The 6000-nt window shown below is 51.5% G+C and overlaps 1 long non-coding RNA gene across 1 annotated transcript; it reads right to left on the bottom strand.

The window, feature by feature from the left end:
- Positions 1–2344: 2344 nt before the first annotated feature.
- LOC138687995 (uncharacterized) lies at positions 2345–5355 on the bottom strand. The gene is made up of 3 exons (XR_011327027.1): positions 4989–5355; positions 4209–4347; positions 2345–3737 (listed from the first exon to the last, which is right to left on the bottom strand). It is a non-coding gene; the product is annotated as an uncharacterized lncRNA (long non-coding RNA).
- Between the last annotated feature and the right edge of the window lie 645 nt (positions 5356–6000).

Here is a 6000-nt window from a genome sequence, read left to right on the forward strand (position 1 = left end):
CAATTGGTTTGTGCCAACTTCCCAAGCCTCAGAAGGTGTGGAGCGGGGCAAAGGCCATGGTCAGCCCTCCCGTGGGGCCTTTCCATGTGAGAAACAGGGCTGGTACTGTGGCTTGGGGGACCCCAGCACAGCCTGATGGCCTTTGGCTGTGCTGGAAGCACAGAACATCCCTGCAAACAGTGATAATACGGGCACTAAAGGTTTTTATAAGCATTACTGAAGCAGCAGGTGCTTCCCGTCCTTCCCAGCTGCTGCCAGGACTGGTGGCACCGCATTGGGCAGCGGCTTCCTGGCCCACCCAGCCCCAGCGGTATCTCCGAGGTGGATGAGCTGAGATTTGCGTGCTTGATTTATAAAGCACTTCAGGAGTCTTCAGGGATCAAAGTCACTACAAGATAATAAAAAAAAAGCGACAGGAACCTGGAGCGCCAACAGGGAAAAAAATGGATTTGCTTTTCTTCCAGTGATGTGCCAATCTAGAAGAACCAACCTGAAACATCTGTGCTCATGGGGAGGGGGAATTTTTTGCTAGTTTCAGCTTTCTATTCATCTTCAAACAAAACATTTTGTGTTTCTTTCTCCGCAGCAGGTTTCAGGAGCTTTGATTTGTTAGTTTCTCATCTCTAACCCATCTTTCCTTTATAACTTTGAAACGAAAACATTTTTTTTAAAAGCCTTTTGCTTTTGTTTTGCTTTTTAAAAGAGCCAAAGCAAAATGCTTCTTTGCAAGCTTCCCCTCCCACCAGTGTTTAACCAACATTTTCAGTGAGCTAAATATGAAACCACAAACAGGAACACACAAACCTAGGCCTGAAGCTGAAGGCAGGCACACTCAGCTCCACCCGCACTGCAGATCCTGCTCCAGGGACCCCATGGACCGGCTTGGAGCAGCACTTGCCTGGGAGACGCAGGGATGCACTGAGGCCTCAGCCCTCCAGAGGAAGATGCCAAGCTGAGCACAGCCAAGAAAGCCACATACTGCGACACGTTAGGTGCAGAAATTTCAGTTTGAGCCTTGTTGCCAGGACCGACAATAACTCAATCAGGAGTTCAACAGACAGCAGAGAGGTGGAGGGGGGGTCTCCGTGATCCTGGACAGCTATTAACACTGGCAATCTAAAAAAGCTTCTTAATTGACTCCAGTTATCCTTTTTTTAATGCTGTGATTAAAAGAGCTAATTCAACACACACAGATCAAAAAAACCCAAACAACTAATAACCAAGTCCAACAAGGTATTTGCAGCACGCTACAGTGTCCCAGCAAAGGGAGGAATCAAGCCTCTCACTGTTAAAAAGAAGCTTTAAAAAAGAAAAGAGGAAAGAAAATTATTTCTTTTCCGTGTAACATTGCAGGCTGTGCTAGCGCAGGATTCTTCCCAGCCCACGACCTGCCACCCACACCCACATGTGCCCCCAGACCCACCACCTCTGCTGCTTGAAACCCTCCCAGGGAGAGGGGAAGCCACACTGCTTGTCCTGCATCCGAGCTGTGGCTCAAAGTCCCTCATTAGCAAGTTTGCCCAATGGTCTGTGGCACTGCTGCCTGCCACACAGTTTATTATCCACACTGATTTTTTTTAATCTTTGATGCTTTGTGAACTGGATAATTTTTTTTTTTCAGTCACCGTGTGATTAAAGCAGATGGATGGAGCAGAAGAAAAGCATCTCAGAGTGGCCAGAATCTCAGCTCAGCAATTTTCATGGCTGGTAAAGATGGGAGGAGGAAAACCCGAAAGAATAAACTCTTTTTCTCTCCTTTACTGAAATCTACAGTGTGTTTCTTCTGCAGTTTAATCAGGGGTGAGAGAGCAGGGGCTGGGTTCCAGCATTGCTCTTCAGGTAACTGTGGGCTATGTATCAGAGCCAGACAGCATTTCTTACTTTTTCTTTTTAATAAGGATAAATAAAAAGCACTTAATAAAACAGCTTAAAAGGGGTAGCAAAAAAAAACCAGGAAGAATTGTGTTTAAGGCAAGGAGGGAAGGCTGCCTGTGAAACATGCCTTACCTCCCCTACTTCCAAGACTGATGGGAGTCCTGTAGGGATCTCCATGACAGGCACCATGTGTTGGGACGCGGCAGGGAGGAGGACAAGGGCTCATTCAGCACTTCCAACCTGAGCACATCACCTGCCCTAGGCACTTCCTTCCCCACCAGGCTCTGTGTTTTCCCCCCCCCACTGTGGGCTGTGGCTGGCAGGTGCCTGGCTCTTCCCTTCTGCCACTGAGGCAGGAGCAGATTTACGAGCACCCTGCGGGAGAGACATTTGTACCCGCCGACTCCCTGACCCTCCTCATCAATCCCTGCGCCCGCTCATCTCCTCTCCCCGGATCATCAGAGGCATGTAGAGCAGCGCAAAAGGTCAGGTTTGAGACTGACACCTTTGCCTACACAGGGGTGAAGGGGACCAGATGAGAGGGGGTCAGGCTGGCCCTTCACCTCCCTGCACCCAGCAGCCCCCCCGCTTCTCTGCCTGCAGAGCCTGGCTGCATTGCCCGGGCTTGCTGCCTTCCCCCGTTTCTATCAGGCCTTATCGCGCTTAATTTTATTCCTTCTCTCACTAACTGCCCTCCCTCTCTTATCTCTGCTTCAGAGCAAATTTTTTACTCTCTCCCTTTTTTCTTCCTTATCACTCGCTCTCCTTTTTTTTTTATTTTTAAAAATACTTTTTGCCTTCTGTGCTTCTCTCCTGCTTTCCTGCCATTTGTGTCGGGTGCTCTTCTTTCCCTGCCACTTTTCCCACGGTCCCCTCTCTGCACACACACTTCTCCCCACATCTCTGCCTCCCTCCTCCCCTGGAGCATCCCATCCTGCTCTGTCCATGGCAAGCAGCACAGTGGCACGGAGGAGAGGAGAGGAGGGAAAGATCTTTGGGCATCACCTTCTTTTCTCCTCTCTCCCTTTCCTTCTCTCTCTTCCCCCACCCTCCTGCCTTGTCCCCCTTTTTCCCACCTCCCCCTTCCTCACTTCCCACATGCTCTCCAGCCCTGCCCAGCCAGTTTGCCATAAGACTTTACAGTGCCATCCCTGCTACCAGGTTTTTGCAGGACATGACAGAGGAGGAAGGCTTTGAGGTGCGGGGCTCAACACCCTGGAGGAGATGGCTGGGGGAGCAGCCCTGCTCCCCATCTCCCTGGCCCTGCCATGGGTACACGCAGCTCCTCCAGGGAAAAATGGGCCTATTGCTTTCCTCTCTTTTTTCTGGGTCTGTATCTACATGCTTATGATAGATTTACTGTGATTCTATTGGTTTATGATTAAAACGCATAAATTTTACTAGGCCTTGTTCTTATTTTCCATAATCTGCAGGATTCAAGGCAATCAAATTTTAACTGGAAAGCATGGGCTGTGCAGTTAGGTCCCAGTGTAATGGGGAACGGTTCATTTCCCAATCCACCCCCATTACTGGTGGTACTAAAGAAATATTGCCCTGTGAAACAGATTTTCCCTCAGTTCCCTTTAAAACAATGTCCTTACCTGAGACAGGGTAAGGATCAGAGGAACAATATGATCCTTGACTAAAACACAATGCCACCCACCACTGCAGTTTGTTCCCATCCCGAGGTTTCCAAGCAGAGTGTCCTGGCGGACTCGGGCAGGTGCTGAGGGTCTCAGGGGGACCCATCCTGGGGTGAGCAGGGTGGCTGCCAGTTGTGGGTCCCCATCAGCTGCTCCGTCTCAGATCCCCATCACCAGACAGCAGGTAGCTCCAGCCCCTCCGGAGATTTCATCATGTGCCTGTTACAATCCAGGTAATAAGACATTTCATTCAAATGAGCAAATTTATTCCAGTGGCACTTTAATAACAAAATCAATAAAACTACACTTCCCAGCAGGGGTTTATCATATGTTAAAACTACAGCATAGTGCCTGGATATACTAAATTCTCTCCCTGAAATAAAGTGCAAAGTTTAGAAGACAGATGACACCATTTGTGGCACTAGTAGGGTAATACCCTAATAAATCCATGGCCACCTGGGCACTTCAGAGCTGTCACACACTGCGCTCCGTGGCCACCGGGAACTTCCCAACGACAGCGAGAACAGGAATGAGACCTTTGTGCTCCTCAGGCTTACGGTGCAGATGTAGGGAGTGTGTGCTCTGGAGCACAACCCTGCGTCAGAGCAGCGAGGCATCCACGCACACAGACCAGCCAGAGCAGACTGCATACGTAAGAGCATCACGGACCCAGTTATCAGTGCGGGTTACCTTATCTGTGGTGGCTCTCTCCGAAAGAGCCAGCTCTGACTGGGTGGGAAAGTAAGCATCCAGCTCGGAGACCAGCCACTCCACGTGGTGGGGACTGGGCTGGCCTCTTCCAGCAGAGCTCCACGGTGTCACCACTAAGCTAGAAAGGAGATGAGACAGTCAGGAAACACGGCCGGTCCTGCAAGCCCAAGAGTCAGCAGGATCCCGGGACAGGCAGCTGCCCAAGGAAGCCCCCACATAAGAGGACAGTTGCTGCCCTGCCCTGCATGTGGCTGTGCACCCCTCTGTGCAGGATCCCACCCCCTGAGCTGGGCTCTGTGGCTGCTCTCCCACAGACGATCCCTCTCGCTCCCTCCCCACCTCGCTATCCCCTTCAATTACCGCCTGCCGCTTCATCGCTGTTCCCCGTATCGTTACGCTCCAGCACCTTGCCTGACATGAGGTTATGGCTATTCCCTCCTCCACCATCCTTCCCAGACCATCATCCATCAGTTCTTTAAACCCTGCGCTGCTCCCAGCCATTTCTGTCTGCCAGTCAGCCATCTCCCACCAGCTCACTCATCCTCCTCGTCCCTCCAGCTTGTGCTTCCCAAGCCTATCAGTGTTCCCCAGCCTTGAGTGCTGCAAAACTAATTAGCTCACTACAAAGATTGAGGAATAATTAGGGACTCCACTGAAAGCAGGAAACTAGGGCATCTCGCCTTAAATAAATGCAAGGAAGCGTCTCTCCGCTCTGCTGACGGCCTGTGATTGCTTCAAGCAGATGACTACATGACTCACTGTCCCTCGGCTCCCACTCCAGGCATGTTCACTAGAGGTGCCTCTGCCTCCATCACGCCCCTTAGCTGCTTTCAGGCTTTTTCGGCTCGTGTCCCTGCCACTAAAGCCAGCTCCTCACCACAGCTCCATGGCTAGCCAGGCACCGAAGCAAGCAAGCAGAGCAAGCAAGCAGACTTCCTGGAGATGCTGGGGCTGCTGGTTTGGGCACTGCCTTCTCAGTGGTCCACCATCTCCAGCAGTCTCTAGGGGAAAGCTAGCACCAAGCATGAAAAATAGTTAGCAGGAAAAACATTTGCAAAATTTCTTTTCCAGTTGAGTCCGCTGGGTAGAAGAGATGCTAAAACAGCCTTTCCCCATGGCAGCTCCACCCTGATGAGTGGGAGTCTGCCCTGCCCCATACTGGAGTCGCTAAAGAAGAGGGTGATACAAGAGGAGGACGATCTGGGGACTGCACAGGTCCTCCCTCCTTGTGCACAGACCGTTCTGGGGACTCCACACTTGGGCATGTCAAAGTCCCCTGGTGACACGCAGGGGTTCCCTGCAAACCCATGTCTCAAGGTGATGAGCAGGAGACAGCATTGGAGGCAGCCCAGAATGAGGTGCCTCTGACCTTCACCACTTGCTCATCTCCCCGGTGCTGCAAACGATCCCTCCTCCAGCCATTGTCTGTGCCTGAAGTGCTCCACACAGTTTTGTCACTTACTAATGATATTTAATAACAACCTGACACTCAGCCCCACTCAGAGAGCTGAGGCAGCCATGCCAGGAGCCTGACTAATGTCCCCATTTGTGGAGGAGCAGTGCTTGCTGCCTCCCCGGGAAGGTGGGACAGGGCGTGGGGAGGGAAGCATTGCTTTAAGCCCCTCAGAAGAGCCTCTCCAGCTCCTGCTCCCTCTGAGCCTGCTCAGCCCAGGCTGAGCATCCCCTCTCATCCCCAGCCCACCCCTTCTGCCCTCACCCATGGGACCAACCAGCAAAAGACCTCATGGAGACTATGGCACTTCACATTAAG

The sequence above is a fragment of the Haliaeetus albicilla genome, chromosome 12, assembly GCF_947461875.1.
Source record: "Haliaeetus albicilla chromosome 12, bHalAlb1.1, whole genome shotgun sequence".
Classification (NCBI taxonomy): domain Eukaryota; kingdom Metazoa; phylum Chordata; class Aves; order Accipitriformes; family Accipitridae; genus Haliaeetus; species Haliaeetus albicilla.